The following is a 22,515-nucleotide window of genomic DNA, read 5'->3' on the forward strand; positions in this document are numbered from 1 at the left end:
ATGGGCAGGCCCCACATTTAGAACAACTTGTGTTGGAGTGTACGTACCTTGACCAGCACCATTTGTGTGCACACAACTGTTTCTTGCAACGTTGCCAGGACCTGGGTTCTAATACCGGTTCCACCAAATGTCTGCTGGGTTACCTTGAAGAAGTCACTTCACTTAAGTGTGCCTCAATTACTTCATCTATGAAATGGGGATTAAGAGTGTGAGCCTCATGTGGGACAGGGACTGTGTCTGACATGTTTTCCTTGTATATACCCCAGTGCTTAGAACAAACAGTGCTTGGCACACAGTAAGCACTTAACAAGTACCATAATGATTATCCGACAAGTAAAGCCGGCAGGAGGGTATTTTTTCTGCAACAGCACTCTAGTCAAAATGTGTGGTGAAAAGATATGCTATGGAAGAACAGGGCATACCTGCATTACTCTCTCATCTGTTTCTAATTTCTCCTGGTAGTTATTTTGCCAAAGACATATGCTGGGATGGGTAAAGAAATTTGGAAACCACTTCCACAGATGAGCATTTACCACTTCATATGGGTTCCCAAATTCAGCAACTTAATAATGTTGGTTCCTATTAAGCACTTCCTATGTGCCAAGGACTGTATTAAGCACTGGGGGAGATACAAGATAATCAGGCCAGTTACAAACCTTGTCCCACATGGGACTCACAGTCAAAATAGGAGGGAGAACAGTTATTAAATTCTCATTTTGTAAGTGAGGAAACTGAGACACAGAGAAATTGACTTGTCCAAGGTCACTCACCAGGCATATGGCAGACCTGGAATTAGAACTCAAGTCCTTTGACTCTCAGGCCTGTGTCCTTTCCAGTGTTATTCTCCATTTATTTCCCTTGGTCATAAATGTTTCAGTCAAATGTTTCCAGGTGCCACAATTTCAACACCCAAAATCCTGCATTTTTTTTTTGATATTCCCTTGGTGTATTTTTCCTTTGATTAACCATCACACAGTAATTGTTCTTGCAAGCCCTGTGTTCATCCCCCTCTGCTTTTCCAATAGAGATTATGCCCAGTATTTTGCTCTCTGAAGCTCTTTGCTTATACTTCATTTTCTTGGATCTTGAGTCCTACAAGGGTCAAGAAACTGTGCCAAATTCTCATCTGTGGAACTTAGTGAGTTCTTTTGTCCATAATTTTACTAGTGCAAGAGCCAGCAGTGACTTTTCCCAGCCAATTTTTGGAGGTGGGGGTATTGAGGAGCGGCAGAGAGGGGTGTGGGTGTGGAGGAAGATGGTGGATGGTGGCTCAGCTGCTGTGTCTTGGGACTGTGCTGCCATCTTTGAGAGAGCACTGGAGACCAGAAGCTGGAGCTTCAGGGTGGAAATTGGGTTCGTTGTAAAACAAAATCCTAAAGTCTGAAGGGACCTGTCAATTAGTAGCACCCCACCTAAAGCCACCCAGGTAAAAGAGAATTGATTTTATTTTTAAAGATGTCTCTGCTTTATCGATGCTAATACTAATGATAGAGCCCACGCCTAATGGATGAATCATCTTAAATATTTTTAGTCAACTTTTAAGATCCACAAAGAGACCAGTCCTGGTGCCCTGGAAAGGCCAAAGAAAGCGGTGAAGGCTTCTGAGGTTTGATTAATTGACACCCTAAAGATGTGCCCTTTTCACCTGCAGAGATGCTAACGGCACTGGGGTGAGAATGTCAGAGGAGAGAATTGTAATTACCTGGCCCAAGTCCAATAAGAACTGTGCATTAAATTTAATGGGCACTTAGGGTTTGTCATAATTTTTCTTTTGTTTTTATTAATTTTAAAATAGTTCCTTCAAGGGCTGCATCTCTTAAATATTAAATGGAATGGGAGAATGTAAGGAATTGAATCTTGAAAAATATTTCCTGTGTCTTCAATTGGTTGTTCTCTAAAATGATCAGGTGTACTTATATTTCCTCCTTGCTAAACGGTAAATGTAAAGCTACCCAGAATAATGGAGTGTAGTTTGTAAACCTTTTCCTTTCACAGTAGACTTTCAAATTTACTCACAAAGTGACCTTGCATTGCATGAAGCAGTCATGGAAGAGGACGGTGGGAAAAAGGGTTTGAGATCCGACCCCTCTGGGCCTCAGTTTCCTCCTCTTTACATGAAGCAAGAGAAGATACAGACTCTTCTAACCACTCAGGCGGTGATCCCCACATGGGACGAGGCCTGTCTGATGAGAAGATATTTGATCTATCCCTGTGCTTCACTTTTTATAAATGATATAACTCAGCAAACTTTTCTCTGAATCCTTTTTAAGGTGGTCCAAATTTGGCACCTGCCCCAGTAAGGACCCAATCAAAGTAGAGTGTAGTGGATTCAGCCATCTCAAATACCTGTGACTTCCGTGAAGGATAGAGCTTCTTTGCTGATGCCTAGTTGACTTCTAGGCATCTGTGACACCACATCTTTTTCTCCTGTATTTAGACAAGGGAAAAAAGAGGCAGGTCAGACAGTGGATGTCATTCAGGCCAGCTTTGCCAGAATGAAGTGCCTAGCTTATATCACCTACCGTGTTTCTGGGAAGAAATTTAGGAAAATTATAGGAATTGTTGATAAAAAAACACTTCCCAACTATTTCTTTCTCAGGTGGAGTTTGAAAAATTTGTTTTCCCCCCTTGTGTGGAAGGCTACATTTTGGCCTAAGAAGAACTCATAATCTCAGCATTTGGGTATTGAACTCTCATCTTTAAATGCAAATTATGTTATTTATCCAACACATCCTCTGTACTAATCACTGACTCACATATGGCTCACAATCTATCTTATACCTATTTTATAGATCAGGAAACTGAGGCCCAGAGAGGTTAGGTGAGTTGCCCAAGTCCACACAGTAGCCCATGCTCTGTCCATTTCCATTAATAAAAGGTATTTGTTAAGCGCTTACTATGTGTCAGACGCTACTAAGCGTTGGGGTAGGTACAAGATTAGCAGGTTGGACACAGTCCATATCCCAAAAGGGGCTCAGAGTCTGAAGCCCCATTTTACATATGAGATTCAGAGAAGTTAAGCGATTTGCCCAAGGTCACACAGCAGACAAGTGGTGGATTTGGGATTAGAACCCAGGTTCTCGGACTCCCAGGTCTGTGCTCTTTCCATCAGCTTGCACTGCCTTCCATTTGTGAAATAAAAGAAACTGAAAGGAAAGAAGTTTGGAAGTGGAAAAGTTAGAGGAAAACTAGAAAAGGAAGAAATTGTCAAATTCCATTTATAGGGGAAAAAACCTGACAACGGCAGATGATCCTTCCATTAATATAAAGCAATCTTTGTAACCCATTTTTCCAACTCTTTCACCGACTGGTGCCTCTTTCCATTCTCATAAAAGTGGAGTTGGGCCATTCGGTTTATGGGTAAATCTAGCAGTGGCAGAATAGATCTGGCCTTGCCACTCTGCAAACTTCCAAGGCATTTCGTTTGCTTTCTGCAGGGTGGCATACTGCATGATTTCAGCTGGAGAAGTCACTCGTTGCAAAATCAGCAGCTGCTCCCTGAAAATAAACACGTTTCTCTTTATACTGTCAGCGGAAAGCTGTTTTTAAAAATCATTAGATGCATCATGCTGTGGAGTCAAGCCCCATCGCGGAGTAACGATCCTGAAAGACAAGAACTCTATCCCCCAGTGGCATCAGCACATGGATCGTTCCCTGACTCAGTTGTTCCCTCATTTATGCTCCTGAGGGGCCGGCAGTGTTTGGCGTGTTTGGCTGGCACCGAGGATGCCTTCCCAGTGGATTCATTCAATTCAATCATTCAATCGTGTTTATTGAGCACTTACTGTGTGCAGAGCACTGTACTAAGCACTTGGGAGATGCCACGAGGAGTTTGCAAGCCACAGTGGAACTGCTTCTCAAGCAACCGTGAAAAATGATGGGGTGAGCAGGATGATCTAAAATGATGACGGTATTTAAATGCTCACTGTGCCAAGCATTGTTCTAAGCATGGGGATAGATCCAAGCTAATCAGGTTGGACACAGTCCCACATGGGACTCACAGTCATCATAATCTCCATTTTGCAGATGAAGTAACTGAGGCCCAGAGAAGTTAAGTGATTCACCCAAGATCACACAGCATACAAAAGAGAGGGCTGGGATTAGAACTCAGGTCCTTCTGATTCCCAGGTCCTTGCTCTACTCATTAGACCATGCTGCTTCCCCGCTGAGCCATCTGCACTTTCTCACCCAGACCCTCTGGATCCAGTGGCAGTGGCTGGGAGGGAGAATGGGCACAGCGGGGGAGGAGGATGGCATTGGTGGAGTTGCATAGAACCAGTACCTTCATGCCAAGTATGTTGGTGGTTCTAAAGGTTTTGAAAACTGTTTGTAAGACTAATGTATATTTACCTCAGCTTTGCCAGCAAATAGGAATATAACTGGAATAATGAAACAGAATCAGGGGTTAGGCTAGAAGAGTCCCTAATTAATCAATTGTATTTATTGAGCGCTTACTGTGGGCAGGGCACTCTACTAAACTCTTGGGAGAGTACGGTGTAACAGAGTTGGCAGATAAGTTCCATGCCCACAATGAGCATATAGTCTATAACATCCCTAAAATTAATCAAACTCAGAAACTGCAAAGGAGAAAAGATGGAGCTCAGTTATTCCTTCCCATCCCGGCTCTTCATTTGATGGAGCGCTGTGAATTCACTGAGACTAGAACCGGACTGAAACTCGGCTAGAATTTTCTTCTGGTTTCTGTCTTCTCTGTCTAGTTTTACCTGCCTAAACCTATCAATATGGCTAGCTTTGAATAAAGGGAGAAAAACACTGTTATTCAACTATTCCAGGTTCACATGTGCCCAAACTTAAAATTGGAGCCACAATCTTGGCCTATAGATGAAAACTCTTGTTCTGGTGTTCATTGGCTTAAAAACTACTCTTGGCCCCTGGAATCCAAGCGAAGCAATCTTAGTTGCCCTGAAAATGGATTCAAAAACCTGTTCTCCCTCCCCCTTAGGTTGTGAGTCCCATGTGAAACAAGGGCTGTGTCCAACTTGACTACCTTGCTTCTTCCCCAGCATTTATTGTGATGCTTGGCACATAGTAAGTGCTTAGCAAATACCAAAATTCCAGTGCTTAGAACAGTGCTTGGCACATAGTAAGCGCTTAACAAATACCATCATTATTAAATAGTTGGAGCAGGAAGAAAAACAAGGGTAAGGTAGATAGAAGAGAGACTATGCCAAGATCAAACTTTAAAATAAATCAGAATAATTGAGTGTGTGATGAACAATGAATAATTGCTGATGGTGGTTAAAGATACTTAAGTGCTAAACGTGGTTGGTGGATACAGGGAATTAATTAGCCAAGACTTTCTGGAGGGAGGAAGGTTTTTAGAATGGCTTTGAAGTTGAGCAGGGAGACACCAAATACTTTACAGATAGGAGGAAAAAGAAAATGAAAAGGTGGGTAGGTTAATGAATAAGTGCTTATGTAGTATATAAATCAATATGTACATGAGTTATGAGTGGCTGTGAGCACGTAAGTACTGAGGTGGTAGTTGGGAGGGAAGAAAATTAATCAGGGAATGTGGGTATCCTGGAGGAGTTGGAATTTGAAAATGGCAAATATGAAGGGGGAAGGAGTTCCAGGCAAGAAAATCTCTGACACAGACACCCATTTTTATGCGCAACTGGAAAAATGAGAAGCTAAGGGTGCGAATTTGTTTTGCGGTAAATTTACATTTTGTATCAGCTTACCAAGAAAGAAATTATCTGGTGCTCTGATTTCTACTTTTGCTGAGTATTTATTTGGATTGATGTGTGTCTCCCCCTTCTAGACCGTCAGCTCATTGTGGGCAGGGAATGAGTCTCTTTGTTGTTGTATTGTTCTTTACCAATTGCTTAGTACAGTGTTCTGCCCTCAGCAAGCACTCAATAAATACAACTGAATGAATGAATGAGACATCCAGTCCTCTTGTGGTCGAAAAGTCTGACAGCTGTAGGCTTGTGATGTCCACAATGGGCACTGAGGGGGGTCTCTCCAGAGGAACCTCTCTTATCCCTCCAGGATGGGGAGAAGGTTTAGTGTGTTTCTGCCCTTAAAGATCACATAGTGACCTCAATGAGTTAGTGCTTTTCCCAGAGTGGCTGACATTAGCAAACCTGGAGCATTGAGTTCACCTTATGCAGGAGCTTGTCATTGATTTTAGTGGAAACAATTGAAATCATTTTACTTGCTAAACAAATGAGTACTCATGGGAATCAGGGTAGAATGATGTCAAGTGAACGTAAACTCTTTCCTATCTTTCCAGTCACTGTGAAGTTTGAGAGATCCAGGTGAGTGAATTTAGAATGAGATTAACAGTCTACTACACATTTTTTCTTTGCAAATATTAACAGTTCCCTTTAGAAAAGAGGTGAAATTTGTAAATCCCTCAACTTCACCTTTTTATTGATCTCTCTTCTTTTTGGTAAAATCTTTTGAGACGATAGAACTATATGCATAGTTTATACTTTCCAGATGATTATTCCTGCAGGAGATGATTAAGGCGACCCATGCAACAATCTACAGTATGGTACTATATACTTAGGTAATGAATTCGATTACTGATGCATGGATTACGAATGGGAAAGAGCAAGAGGTGAAAGGATAATCGTTAATCAAGGTGTTTTGTAGAAGACTGGTTATTGGGCACATAATCCATGTGCAACTGCATATAGCCAATAACGGAAGAATAAAGCAAGCACTTGGGAGTGTGAATTAACATTTCAGAAAGAAGAATAATTATTCCTCATTGTGATCTGATTCACAAATGAACATTTAAGGTGGTTGGGTTTTTTTTTAATGGTATTTGTCAAGCTCTTATTATGTACCAGGAACTCTACTAAGCACTGGGGTAGGCATGAGATGATCAGGTGGGACACAGTTCCTGTCTCACATAGGGCTGACAGCCTCAATCCTTATTTTGTAAATGAGGTAACAGAGGCACAGAGATGTGACTCACCCAAGGTCATGCAGCAGAGCGAAGGGCAGAGCTGGGATCAGACCCAGGTCCTCTGACTCCCAGCCCTATACTCTTTCCACTAGACCATGCTGATTCTCATGAGAAATCGATCAAACAATGGTATTTATTTGAGCATTTATTGAGCAGAGCACTGGGCTAAATGCTGTGGAGAATACAATATAGCAGGGGTGGAAGACCTGTTCCCTGCCCACAAAGAGCTCACAGTCTAGAGGACAAGGCAGATATGCCAATAAATTTCAGATTTGGACTTAAGTGCTGTGAGGCTGAGGGGAGGGGGAATATCAAGGGCTTAAAAAGTACAGAGCCAAGTGCATAGGCAATGCAGAATGAGATGTCCAAATTTTTCACCTGGAGTCAGTAAACAGGATTGCTAGTGCTGGTTTCTGGCCTGGAGAGGCGAATGGTAGTAATTGTTTAGGTCAGCGTCTTTGGAGAAAGATCTAAATGTGGGGGAAGAAATGGTTTACCTTCTGAAAAAAAGAATCCAGATCTTTTAAAAGACTAAAAAGGTGTGCAAATATTAAATGTAAATCTACCCCAACGAAGTCGTTGCTGAATTCCTTTATTAGCCTTTCCCATCTTCAGAACCCTCCCAACATCGACATCTCCTCCAGTCAAAAAATGCTAGAAGACTGAATTGCTTCTTGAGGGCAGAAATCATGTCTACTAACTATTGTACTCTCCTAAGCACATAGCTCATTGCTGTACACAAAGTAATCACTCAGTTAATACTATTGATTGATTTATTGAGCATCTACTGAGTACAAAGCACGGTATTAAGTATGTAAGAGAGCAAAACAAAAGCACGATATATGATCTCTGCTCTCAAGGCAGGGAGACAGACAAAAATGATTTACAACTAGAGGGAGGAAGAGGAAGAATTAATTCCCAGCACTCTGAGTCATGTCAACCCAACAGTTAGCCCTAACACTTCTATAACAACCACAACCATAATAGTGGTAATTTACTATGTGTCTAACACTGTACTCAGCACTGGAGGAGAGAAAAGATAATTAGATCCCAGATGGGGCTCACAGACTTAGTAGGGGATTCAACAGGTATTAAATCCCCATTCTCTACACGAGGGAAGTGAGGCACAGAAAAGTTAAGTGACTTGCTCAAGATCACACAGCGTACAAGGGACAGACCTGGGATTAGTACTGAGGTTCTCTGACTCCCAGGCCCATGCTCTTTCCACTGGGCCATTTCGATTTCATAAATATATTTCCCCCTCTAGACGGTAAGCTAGTTTTGGGCAGGGAATGTGTCTGTTATGTTGTACTTTCCCAATGCTTAGTGCAGTGCTCTGCACACAGTAAGTGTTCAATAAATATGATTTACTGACTGATATATGAATAATATATCATTTATATTTGAATGTATGTATTCAGAATTCAAGTGTGCATTGATTTTTTCTCCTATTTAATCCTGGCATGTTTGTTCTACTACCTGTCAGATTCTTGTGTGCATCCCACCCTTGTGGGAAGGGAATTTTGTTCTGATGAACTTTCCCAAATGCTTAGAACTGTAGTTTTGCATTTAGGCTTTCAAATATTACTACTAATAATACTACTCTGTTGTTTGCCTGAGAATTTTTCATCCTTCATCTTCCTGCTGTGTGCCGTGGTGAGAATTGCATTGTCCCTAGACGCTACTTAAAGGAGTGAAGCATGGCCAGGGACTGTGTCTGCTAATACTGTTGTATTGTACTCTCCTAAGCACTTAGTACAGTGCTTTGCACATAGTAAGCGTTCAATAAATACCACTGATTGATTAAATTGTTGCTTTACTGTTGCCTCTCCACTGAACCTGTCTTTCTGTTGCCTGCAGGCTTGATTGGCCTGGTTTCTGATTCCTATTATCAATTCCCTGAGTCAACCAGTCCTCCTTAATAACTATCTATGATGGATTAGGTGACAAAAGTTCTCATGGAATATTCAATTCTTACTAGTAAGCAGTTTTCCAGGAGAAAAAAAAAGTGTGTGGGGGGAGAGAAATACGAAAAAGACCTTAAACCAAGTGGCCAATTGCTATTAATCCAGCTAACGTTCACTGCGGTAAGATTAATGATAATGAATCCCTGGGTATGAAATGCAGATTCAAAAGGAAATTTATTTTTATTATAATTTCAAATGTTCTTGAAGTCTCGATTTCTGCACTATTTTGCACTTGATGTGTGCTTGGATGGTTTCCTCCAATTTTTTTCAAAAAGAAATTGGCATCAAAAAAATCAGTCCGGTTTCAAGTTGCTAGATCTTTATTGCCCATACCGTGTGATGCACAGACACTGCAAAATTGTAACTCTGCCTTCGTACCCTTCAAAATCCTACGGTCCATCCGGGGTTCTCTTCAGCCAAGAAATGAGTCTGCCAAATGTATACATTCATTCAATCATTTGGTAGTATTCAATGTGCAAAGCACTCTACTAAGTGATGGGAAAGGACATTGAAGGCAATAGTGACAAATCTTGGTTAATCAGTCAATGGTATTTGAGCGCTTACTGTGTGCTAAGCCCTTGGGAGAGTACAATACAGTATAGTAATATTAATAGTAGTATTTGTTAAGCACTTATTCTACATCAAGTACTGTTAAAAGTGCTGGGTTAGATACAAAATAATCAGATTCTACATGGGGCTCACAGCCTAAGTAAGAGGGAATACAGGTATTGAATCCCCATTTTTCAGATGAGGGAACTGAGGCCTAGAGAAGTTAAGTGACTTGCTCAAGATCATTCAACGGATAAAGGTTGGGATTAGAACCCAGCTCCTCTGACTCCTCGGCCCATGCTCTTTCCATTGTATAGGCATTCTCTACCCACCAGGGGCTTACAGACTTGAGGCGGAGAAGGACATTAAAATAAATTACAGACAGGTAATGTGTAAGTGGTGAGGTCAAACAAGATTTTGAGAAGCTGGAAAGAAAAGAATGTCTAATGTTGGATGGCCAGTGTCCTTTGGACATTATGGGCCAAAGAGTTGGGAGAGCAGATGTGGTTTGTAATGAATAAAGACTGTAGCTTGCCAAGAGAGATTGAGGGTTCTGAATGGCAGTTGGAACATGCTTTCTGTTGGATTTTCTACCCACTCTAATGCCCACCTTCACGGGGCCACGTCATATTCAAAACCGGCTCCTTAATGAGCTCTCCATCGCTTCATCCCACCTTTTGAAGGCAGATTGCTCTTTCAGTCTGCCCTCTTTAAGCACATATTCTTCACGCTCGTGAAGAAGCTTGATCTCTATCCAAAGGGTCTCACTCCTGGGACCAGAGAACCAGCCAGTTTAAGCAAGTCTGACAATGCAGAGCTCTCTTGTCAAAGCTGGGGAAGGGCAACTCTTCTGTGATTCAGGGAGGCAGATGGTTTACAGGCTCTCAGCTCTTTCGTTCCATGTAGATGTGCTTGTTAAAGTCTGAGTAGTTTCAAAAAATGTAATGAGGCTATAAAAACTTGGAAATGATTTCTCCCTTGAGCTAACCTCTCTGCGGCACAAGTGTCTTCCTCGTTCCAGTAAAGACAAAGAATGCAGTGCCCTCACCTTCAGAAGGGGCAAAAAAGGAGTGTCAGAGTCATTTTGGGGTTGCAATCCTGCTCTTCTGCCTATTTAAATGTGCCTTGAAAATTCCCTCTGTATGATTGAAAAAGGAAAAAAAAAGCAGTCACTGTCTTGTGGGCCATGACCACAGTAGAACAATTTCAAAGCTCACACCTATATTCCAACACGCCTGTTTCCTTCCCCAAATTCCGGTTGGTTCCCTAGGAAGGCATGGTGGAAACTATTTTAGAAGTGGGTTCTTTGGCTGCCACAGGTGGGAGAATTTATCTCAAGAAAAGTGGTTTTCTGGTCAGCTAAGGTGGAATGGGGATAGCGTTGAATAGAAGTGAGGGGAAGAATGAAAGGGGGACAGAAAGAGGAGGGGAAAAACAGAGAGAGGAAAAGGGTGAAGATGAAGAGAGGAAGAGAAGGGGAAGGACAAAAGACAAGGGAAAGAGGAAGGAAGAGGACAGGGGCTTGGACGGTGGGAGTGAGGAGGTGCCATTATCACCTTTTGCTGGTGGCCACCTTCAGTGGTCTTTCGGTTCAGCAGACCGAACCCCAGAATTATTGGTAACCCAGTGGAAGAAGGAAGATAAAGGAATCAATTGTATTTATTGAGTGCTTACTGTGTGCAGAGCTCTGAACTAAGCACTCGGAAGAGTACAGTATAACAATATGACAGACACATTCTCTGCCCACAATGAGCTTACACTCTAAAGGAAAGTTACTCGTCTGTGAGCTTATCTCACAGTTGTATTGCAGCAACCTCACAAGCTCATGTTAACAGATGAGAGGGAACCATTTTGCATCTTAAAGCCAATTAGTATGTAGTGCATACTCACCAAGTTTCAATTTAAATCCATCTTGAACTTTACATACTTATTCCTCACCTTGGCCTCACGTGCCACCAGGAATCGTTTTATTTTTGGCTGATAAGACCATTTTAACCTTGTTTCCGATCAATACCTTTAGTGGTAGGAACCTCCCTGATGGAACTGGATCAAAATTACTTGCTATTATGCAGCATGTTATTACGCCATTCTCTAATCTGTAAACTCCTCCTGGGCAGCGAATGTGTCTACCCACTCTATTGTTCTCTTCCAAGTGCTTAGTACCAAGCTCTGCACATAGTAGTGCACGTAGTAAGTGCTCGATAAATCCCACTGATCGGTGAAAGATTTGGAGCTATGAAGATGATTAAAAAACCATGGTCCCGTGCATCAGTCCGTGATGGGATGTGCCAATGTTTCTTCAGATATAATTTTCCTGGCCTAGCATGATCTTTCCTAAGGATCTGAATGGCCCTGGTCAGAGCTTAAAGCTTTCGTTGTCCCTCTTCCTCCCGTGCTATCTCTGCAAGGCAATTCCTCCCAAAGTGACATACAGGATACCAATCTCCAGGGTACATCTGGTTTTTAATGAGTTGGGCCCATGCAGGCAGAAGGGAGGGGTGAATAACTAAACACCAGCATATCTGAGCTAATGATCCTGAAGAAGGCGACGCTCAGCGGTGCAATATGTCAGGAAATAAGCAAACCTGCAGGACTGTGAAGTCCAGCGGAACGCGGCAGCAGGCCAAAGCTCAGCCTGACCAGAGAGCCTTGATTTGATGCTGATTGTCGGCTCTGGGGGCAAGGCAGGAGGCCCGGTTCCCGTCCCACGTTTACTCGGCCATCAGGATATTGTGACCGGAAGGACCCCTGTTTACAGCACAGCTTGAATTAGCCTAGAAGAAAGACACAGGGCACAGACGAGCACGTTTCACCTCAGAAAGGCAAGGACAGAGACATAACGGGGAAGGCACAGATGGAAATTTTTACAGAGGATTTTATTCAAAGAATAGCAGGCAGAGTTAGTGATGCTTACATCAGGCCGTCAGAATACTGCAAGACCACGAGTGTCTTGGGACGGTGGCTTATGGATGAGCAGCTAATAAGGAGGATGAGGATGAGTTCATTGGTGATCAGGCTTGAAACTGACCGAATTGTCCGTGAAATGCTGTATACACCACAAACCAAATCAAATTGGAGAGGCTGCCGTTTCGATGGCAGGTCACTCTCAGCTTTGCTGGTTTTGAAGGGGAGGCAGAGACCCATGCACTCTTTCACGCGAATCCTTCTCCTTCCCCTTTAGGACTGTTCCACCTGCTGTCTTTGCTCCCTTTCTGTGACTACCTCTGGTAGGCACTGTTTTGCTAGATCTCCAAATTCCTCTGCCCTTTTCTATCCCTCTTCTTATGTTACCTTTGTCGACCAGCGATAGTCCTTCAACATGACCCTTGGGAAAGGAATTAGACAAGGATCCTGTCCCCCTGGGACCTCACCATCTATGGGTTTCAATCCCAACTCTGCCACCGGCCTGCTGAGTGACACTGGCCACGCCACTTAACATCTCTGTGCTTTAGTGCCATTGGTTAAAAAGAAAACTGTGGTTTTTACTCTCACCAGTTCGTTAGATCAGAGACACTGCTGTGGTGGCCTGAATCCTATCAGTGAGACACATGTTATTTGAAAGTGATACCAGCGTTTGGATACAAAACTGATTCAGGGACACTGTCAGTTTAACGTAAACACTCACTGATAGCTCGACGCTTGCTGCCAGCTACCATGGCGAGGGGATCGAGAGATTAAACAAATGAGGCTGCCTCCTCCAAAGTTATAGCTAAGTGAAATTTTCATGTATCCTGAAATATAGGGGAGACCTCCACCATGTCAATTAGATATAGCAAAGTGCTTAAGCAGATTTCTTCTTGACTTATCATCTCTTGTCCACCTGTGAACTAATCCTTTGAAGGGAAATGCAGCCAGGCGTTAGTCAAAGGGAAAAAAAATGAGAAAATTAAGGTTGTGGGAACGTAAAATAAGTTTGCAGAGTGACACTTTAAGATGCACTCAGTGTGGAAAAAATGGCTTTGCCTTGAGAGAGAAGCAGCATCTTTTGAGGAATGTGACAGCCACATTTAATGACACCCAGCATGTAAAGTAGGAGAAAATTACAAGGTAATTTTTTATTTGGGCTTGTAACCCTTAAATCAATTTGGGAGAATATTTAAAGTTTGAACAAAGCTATTGCTCCAGGCTCATCTAACTAGGATAATAGGGCATAGATATATAGATGGACTCGATATATAACTGAGATATCAGTTATACCAGAGAAGTTATATCAGTTATATCAGAGAAGCAGCGTGGCGCAGTGGAAAGAGCACGGGCTTTGGAGTCAGGGGTCATGAGTTCGAATCCCAGCTCTGCCACTTGTCAGCTGTGTGACTGTGGGCAAGTCACTTCACTTCTCTGGGCCTCAGTTCCCTCATCTGTAAAATGGGGATTAAGACTGTGAGCCCCACGTGGGACAACCTGATTCCCCTGTGTTTACCCCAGCGCTTAGAACAGTGCTCTGCACATAGTAAGCGCTTAACAAATACCAACATTATTAGATATCTAACTTGAAAATGTTGTTGTTTCATGAATGGCTGGATCATGGGGTATATTTTCCTATAGGTTTACAAATTATGAATTAGAAACTGTCCCAGAACCTTTGGAAGAGTAATACGAAATTCCCTTATACATTTCATTAAACAATGGTTTAATTTTCATTATGGAAACACACCGTGGCATCACAGTATCAAATGAATGAGTTATGATTATGAATCTCTGAAGGAGGTGGTGGAAGTATAGATATTTGTTCTGGCTGGTGGAGTGATTTTTCAACTTCAGTAAACGATTTATCCAGTGTCAGTTGAACAAGAGCCACCTTCTTGTTTTTAAACCATCTTACAGTGAGTGATTGATTCAAACTCCATCCATCAAGGTCTTTTTCAGTCCCAATCATATGTTCATCCACTTTCTTGAAAATCGACGCAAGACTTTTTGAACCCAAGATCTTACCTGGTAGTGGAGAAATCATATGCTCTTCATTGATTCCAGCTTTTAGGAATGTTGGATTGTCGACCCTCTGTACTCTTCCCATTCAGCATCTGCATCTCTTATTTCTAAACCAAGTTGCCTTTCCAATTCTATAACTTCAACTCCTCAGAGTCAATAATCAGGTCCCTGCACCTCACAGCCCCCTGAGATGATGCCCACAAGACAAAGGCCATTAGGGCTATTAAGGCTCTGGTAGATTTCATATTTTTTGAAGCTGACTTCAAGTCGGCATGGCCATATCTTACAGTGAGTGATTGATTCAAACTCCATCCATCAAGGTCTTTTTCAGTCCCAATCATATGTTCATCCACTTTCTTGAAAATCGACGCAAGACTTTTTGAACCCAAGATCTTACCTGGTAGTGGAGAAATCATATGCTCTTCATTGATTCCAGCTTTTAGGAATGTTGGATTGTCGACCCTCTGTACTCTTCCCATTCAGCATCTGCATCTCTTATTTCTAAACCAAGTTGCCTTTCCAATTCTATAACTTCAACTCCTCAGAGTCAATAATCAGGTCCCTGCACCTCACAGCCCCCTGAGATGATGCCCACAAGACAAAGGCCATTAGGGCTATTAAGGCTCTGGTAGATTTCATATTTTTTGAAGCTGACTTCAAGTCGGCATGGCCATAAAATGCTTGGGTTCTTGTATGTAGTGTTTGTATTTTTATTGTTTCACCTTTTCTTTTAAGTCTGTCACCAACTCCCTCCCGACTGTATTTTTAGCTTTGCAAGCCCCGTGGAGACCAGGGACCATGGTAAGTGAAATTTACCATATATAACCCATATATTTTCCCAGTACTTAATACAGGTCTTTGCACACAAGTACTAACTAAACATTACTACTACTATTAGTTTCCCCAAGTGGCTATATTGTGCCTTAATGAAACTTCTCTTGTCAGTCGCCATGTCAACCCTCTGTATAGGCAGTGAGGTGCTCTCACTGGAAAAAAAGGAGACAAACATGTTAACTTAGGGTGCTCTGAAGAGATCACACATGCCTCAGTCAGTTCTAATCCCAGTACCGCCACTTGTCTGCTGTGTGACCTTGGGCAAATCACTTCACTTCTCTGGGCCTCAGTTGCCTCATCTGTGCAGTGGGGATTGAGACTGTGAGCCCCATGTGGGTCAAGGACTGTGTCCAACCCGATTTGCTTGTATCCACCCCACTGCTTAGTAAAGTGTCTGGCACATAGTAAGCATTTAACAGATACCATAATTATTGTTATTATTAGTTTTTCTGCCTTAAAAAAGTCCTCAGAACCACCTGATATGTCAGAGACTGTAGCCCAGCTCATTCTTCCAGAATGCATGTATTCACTGAGCGTGTTGGTTAGAACAATATGTGTCTGTCTAGCTAGACCTTATGATGTTTGAAGAAACAGTTGGGGGCCTAAATATGGTATTGATATTGTGGCCCACATTACAGGAGAACTGTGGGTATATAAAGAAGGAGTCTTTGCATTATACTTCCCAAAGGGAAAGCCACTGTGAAATTTGCATTTTCCCATTCTGTCTCATTTTCCCATTCTGTCTCATTTTCACATTCTGTCTTCTTGCTGAAACAGTCCTGAGAGGTTCTCATCACAATTTGCTGAATCAGTCTGGTTCATTTCTAATCTCTGCCTTTCCCATATAGAGCATGCATAATGCAAATGGGAGCTGTGCAGATTAAAGTTGAGAATGCACTTGTTTGTGCTTCTAGACAAGTCCATTCATTTGAACATTACATGGGGAATGCTGTTTTAAAAACTGCCTTTCGGGGACGGTCATTTCTATAACTGAAAGAAACATCTTGCTCTGCTTCTAGAGAAGCAGCTCAGCTGGACTTGAGAGTCACAGGACCTGGGTTCTAATCCAGGCTCTGCCGCCTATTACCTTGGGCAAGTCAGTGCCTCAGTTTTCTTACCTGCAAAAGAGGGAAAAAATACCCATTCTCCCTCCCTCTTTGACTGTGAGATCCATGTGGGACAAGGACTGTGTCTGACCTAGTTATCTTGTGTCTACTTAAGCACTTAGTGCAGTGTTTGGTACATAGCAAGAACTTAACAAGTGGCACTATTATTATTATGGTTCATATTAGCTTTCCTATCTAAAATTTTCACTGAGGCAGAAAACCTCAAAAAGGCATAAGCACAGGGATTTGATCTGCATATGTGTTTTGGATTGGACCAAGCAATACGTTTTACTTCATTATCAAAACTCTGATATTCAAAATCTATAATACATGTTTCACTTGGAATTATATGTGGCATTCTACATTCAGGGACAAAGAACTGCCCTTTTCTTCCCCGAGGCCAAAGTGACATTTATAAACTTCTGTCATTTCCCTCTTTTTTATGGTAGTTAAGCACTTACTATGTGCCAGGCACTATACTAAGCCCTGGGGTAGATACAAACTAATCAGGTTGGACATAGTTTATGTCCCACTTGGCTCACTATCTTAATCCCCATTTTACACATTTGGTACCTGAGACCCAGAGAAGTAGAATGACTTGTCCAAGGTCACAAAGCAAACAAATGACAGAGCCGGGATTACAACCCAGGTCGTTCTGCCTCACAAGCTCATGCTCTATCCAGTAGGCCACGCTGCTTCTCTTCATTATCTACAGAGGGGACACAAGCGAGCATTCATTCTCAGAAGCAGAAACCCCAAAGCTGTGGCATATGGATGTGATTAGACTGCTGGCAGTTCCATTTTTAGAGTATTAAGCAATTCCCAAACAATTCCGTCAAGGAGTTAACATGCTCCTTTCCCTATCCCCCATCGAGAGAAAGGGAAAATTGCAAATTGAGGAGCTGCCTAGTTTTCAGCATCACGGCTGTTCCAATCACTCATCCTCCCAAATGAACTGAAGCTCAACCAATATCGGGGAAGAAATGCCTGCACCTCACTGATAATGAGCCACGTCGGCCATCTCGGACCCTATTTCCGTAACGAGAGGAGAACAGGGAACTTGTTCGCTAGCTTTCATCCAGATGGAAAGTGACATCACCCGATCGAACCCTCAAAGGGACATACGTGCACTTACCTTGATCCTGGCTAGTGTCTTCACGTCCTGAATCAGAATGGTATGCGGTGGTGTCTGCCATGGGATCTGAGGCATTGGAGGCTTGTGCATCAGTGATGATCTTCTGGGCAAGGCAGTAAATTACTAAGTGGTATTTGTTCGATGCTTACTATGTGCCAACCACTATATTAAGCGTTGGAGTAGGTACAAGATAATCAGGTCAGACACAGTACTTGTCCCACATGGGGTTCTCAGACTAAATAGGAGAGGAAACAGGTGTGGAATTGCCATTTTACAGATGAGGAAACTGAAGCACAGAGCAGTTAATTGACTTGCCCACAGCAGTAGAGCGAGAATTAGAACCCAGATCCTCTGGCTTGCAGGCTTGTGCTCTTTCTGTTAGGCCACGGTACTTCCCAGGGAACTTTCTTCCAGCAGTTCATGCTATCTTACTGTGACTCTAGTTCATGTTGAAGTAAGTCAGCAGCAGGCATGGAAGAAACAGAGGATCATTTAGCAGATCCTAATTTCCCATTCAAATGACCATCTCGGTGGACCTTGCGGTTATCGGAAGAGACGGATTAGTCAGCAGTACAGCTATTCGGTCCCCTCTAAACCTCCAGTTTATGAATAATTTAAATGGCTCGCTGATCGTTCTGACATTGGATTAAAAGTAGAGATTCATCTAGAGCCATCCACCTCCCTGGGAGCCTTGAGTGAAAATGCAGCAGGAGAAATCTAGATTAGCTATAAGAAAGAACTCCCCACTTGAGAGGACTTCAAGGATAGAGCTGAAATCTCCCTGAAGAGGAGGGGCTAGGTTTTTAAAAATATATTTATACTGGAGACCATCTCCCTTCTTTCAAAATAATAGAAACTTGGGGGGAGAATATTAGTATAAAAGCACCATTGTCAATCTCTCACCCACGTCCTGCCTCTGACCTGGAACACCCTCCCTGCTCATATCTGACAGAGGATTACTCTCCCCCACTTTAAAGCCTTCAAAGGCACATCACCTCCAAAAGGCCTTCCCTGACTAAACCCTCCTTTCCTCTTTTCCCACTCCCTTCTGTGTCACCTTGAGTTGCTCCCTTTATTCGTCACCACCCCCCAGCCCCATAGCACTTACATATGTATCCATAATTTATTGATTGATATTAATGTCTTTCTCCCCCTCAAGACTGGAAGCTCTTTGTAGGCAGGGGATATGTCTGTTATATTGTACAATCCCAAGCACTTAGTACGGTGCTGTGCACACAGTAAGCTCTCAGTACGTACGATTGACTGACAGTGGATAGAACAGTATGTTGTTATAATTTACAACTACCTTCTTGCTGAAATATTTACAATATGAACAATTAAAGGGACGTTTAGGATTGAATTTTTAACATAGCTTAAATTAATCACACCCACAAAGCTCTGTACTAGTAGGAAGTTACATTTTAGCAATATGCCCACCAATCTATAGGTGACTCTATTTGAATAGTGTGAGATTCTTGTATTCACCATGATAAAATCCCCAGGAAGCTGGTATTTTAATTCTGTGTTTATTATTTTAAATTTAAATTTCTACAGAGGTGAATGCTGAAATGTCTTTTTCTTCCCCTTTATCCTAAACTGTCAAAATAATAATATTGGTATTTGTTAAGCGCTTACTATGTGCCTAGCACTGTTCTAAGTGCTGGGATAGATACAAGGTAATCAGGTTATCCCATGTGGGGCTCACAGTCTTCATCCCCATTTTACAGATGAGGAAACTGAGGCACAGAGAAGTTAAGTGACTTGCTCAAAGTCACACAGCTGACATATGAAGGAGCCAGGATTAGAACCCATGATCTCTGACTCCCAAGCCCGGGCTCTTACCACTAAGCCACTGAAACCTGTGAATGGTTTTATTCAATAGAGATCACTAAATATTTCAAATTGTTTAAATGTTGTAGAAAACTTAGTCAGATACATATTTTGAAAGCCCTCTATGTTCTTATGCATTTGCTGTAGAAAAAGTACATTATGGACTTACAAGGAAAAATTCAGAGACAATAAAACCCCCCTGAGAGACCAAATAAAAATTTCTTGACTATCCTTATGTACATTATCTTTTAGAATATCTTCAAAAAAACTTGCACACAGATATACTAATGCTCATCAAAATGATACCATGCAAAAAAAAACCCCAAAACACTTGAAACAATGAATATCAGAAAGGGACATATGCAGCCAATATGATCGCCCAGGAATTTAATTGCGTCCTTTAATCTAACCCTCTGCAATTCATCCTTTCAGAAGTGGGATTCATCACAATATAGTGCAGTCTAAATTGTGTTCTCTCCCTGCTTGATAGGAACTTATTTGTGTAATATAAAACAGGAGCGGAGCTCCGTTCAGATGTTCAGATTTAAGATGCAGTTGGACAATGGCATGTCGCTTTCATTTTATTAATGTGGTGAAACAAATTTAGAGGTGCTTTTTCTACTCCCATTTATTTTTTTCTTGGAGACTGTAAAAAAAAAAAATTCTGTAACAGATAATTGGAATTTGCTTTGTCACTTTATCATTGATTTGTGGAAAGGTATGCTTCCATTCAGTCCCCTCCTGACCCCATCCCCCTGTCTCCCAACAGTTAATGGAGGGGGCTTATTCTTCCACTCAGTACTAAGCGCTGAACTTGCCTAGCATGTCATGAAATTAGACTGCATTCTTACATCACCTTAGCTCCTCAAAGTAAGCATTATAAAATAATCAGGCATTTAATTGAGTAGTGTTATTGCCACGTTTTTAAAGTTCTGGTGAATTATGTGCTATGCGACTTGGATGTCCTGAGACATTCATATAATTTGTATACATGCAGTTTAGTTTGTGTGGGTGTTCGTTACACCTGCAATCAAATAATAAACTACTGCAGAAGATCTTTGGCATGTCTAATGTAACTGCTGAAATCGCAAGCGAGATGTGCCAACTTAATTACATAATTGCAATAGTATCTCATGTGGCTTTTCCTGGGATCATTTGGATTGATTCCCATTCGCTATTTGTCTGTGAAAATGTGCATGTGTTTCTTTATATCTCCCAGTATGCATGGCACGAACCGCCAGAATGTTGATGGGAACTATTTGAGGTATTCTTGTTCCACTCCACTGACATTATTCTATTCAAAAGCGAATCACTTCTTAAGAGAAAAGAAAGCAAGCCTAGTTGTTGTGCCCTGAAAATGACATTTTCTCCTTCTTTCTAATCTAGGCTTGATCCTGATAGACGACGAATTATCCACCGCTCCCTGCAAACACAACAGCTGGAAGAGAACTTGAAAACCAGAAGTAGGAAACAAGATGGCTTTTTCGATCTGACATGTCTGAGCAGGACCGTAACCTCGCATGCTGGATATGTGCTGTTCCGTCAAGTATGGGGTGAGAATGAAATTTTCCGGTGGTTCTGGTAGTTTCTGGTAGTAGATAACCTATCAGGGGGTGCCTGATTCAAGCCTCCCAAGGGGAGTTGCTCTAGTGTTTGTTTTACTAAGGTAGAATAGGGAGTAGACACTAGGCCACTGGTAACTTTGTGGCTATTCACCTTAAGGGATTGTTTATGGTTGATGTTTTCTGCAAAGACCTGATATTCAGAGTTGACTCCATATAGCCAAAGATGGGCTGGCCATGTAGAGCCATTATTAAAAGAGCAAACACACGACAGACATTTCTCCACCACAGTAGTGACGTTTCCCCAAACCCCTAACCAAAATTCCTGCTGTGCCAGCCACAGTTTCAGTGGTATGTAAAGCATTGGGGGAAAGATAATCGGAAGATAATTGCAGTAAGTCCCAAAACCATTTTTCCAGTGGCAGCCAGAACAACGATCCAGGTCTTTTGACACCTTATGTAGCGCTCCTTTCTGGTTACTGTACAATAAGGATCATCATTATGGTAATAATAATAATGATTATTATTATGATACTTGTTAAGCACTTACCTTGTTCTAAGTGCTGGGGTAGATATGTTAGTCAGGTTGGACACAGTCCCTGTCCCACATGGGGCTCACATTCTTAATTCCCATTTTGCAGATGAGGGAACCGAGGCCCAGAGAAATGAATTGACTTACCCAAGGTCACACAGCAGACATGGGGCAGAGCCAGGATTAGAAGCCAGGTCCTTCTGACTGCCAGGCCCATGCTCTATCCACTTAGCCACATTGCTTCTCCGATAACATTTACTGAGCACTAATGACAGCATTTATTGCGCACCCTCAGAGTTTAATGCACTGTACTGAATGGCTTGGGATTTTAAGATCGGTGTACCACAGTATTGATGTTAAGCCCTGGGATAGAAGTTTCTGCTTTGTACCAAACAGCATTCACGATTTAAAAGGCTGGCTGGCAGGGAAACTGAGGCTCAGGGTGGCTAAGTAAATTTTCTGTTAAAGGTTTAGTATGTACCAGGCACTGTGGTAGATACAAGCTAATCAAGTTGGACACAGTCCATTTCCCCCGTGGGGCTCACAGGCTTAATCCCCATTTTACAGATGAGGTAACTGAGTCACAGAGCAGTTAAGTGACTTGCCCAAGATCACACAGCAAGCAAGTGGTGAAGCTGGGGTTTGCCAGAAGTCACCCAGCAGGCCAGTGGCAGAACTGGGACTAGGGTTGGTGTATAGTTGCTTTATTAGAATCTTCAGCATACCTAATTTGCAGTTGACGAATGATGTGGTGAAATAGAGAGATTAAAAATCAGTGCTCCAAACAAATCGTAGGTTTAGAGACGAGTGGTCGGACTATGTATCCAGAGGGAATGCTAATCAAGCGCTTAGTACAGTACTCTGTACACAGTAAGGTCTCAATAAATATGACTGAATGAATGATCTAGAATTCTAGACTGTAAGCCCGGTGTGGGAAGGGATTGTCCCTCTTTATTGCTGAATTGTACTTTCCAAGCGCTTAGTATAGTGCTCTGCACATAGTAAGCAGTAAATATGATTAAATGAATAAATGGAAGGTGCCAAGGCCACAGGTATCCTTCCCATACTATGTAAAGGAAGAAATTCCGAGTAGCTTCTCAGAAAGGAACTTGATTGATTATGCTGAAG

At 42.1% G+C, this 22,515-nt stretch overlaps 1 long non-coding RNA gene across 1 annotated transcript in view; it reads left to right on the plus strand.

The window, feature by feature from the left end:
* The window catches only part of LOC120638820, a 273,112-nt gene that overhangs the window by 178,592 nt on the left and 72,005 nt on the right, over window positions 1-22,515 (plus strand). Inside the window, exon 4 of the long non-coding RNA XR_005660799.1 lies at window positions 20,680-20,846. This is a non-coding gene — a long non-coding RNA (uncharacterized LOC120638820). The remainder of the gene's footprint in view (window positions 1-20,679; window positions 20,847-22,515) is intronic.

The sequence above is a fragment of the Ornithorhynchus anatinus genome, chromosome 14 (assembly GCF_004115215.2).
Source record: "Ornithorhynchus anatinus isolate Pmale09 chromosome 14, mOrnAna1.pri.v4, whole genome shotgun sequence".
Taxonomy (NCBI): Eukaryota; Metazoa; Chordata; class Mammalia; order Monotremata; family Ornithorhynchidae; genus Ornithorhynchus; species Ornithorhynchus anatinus.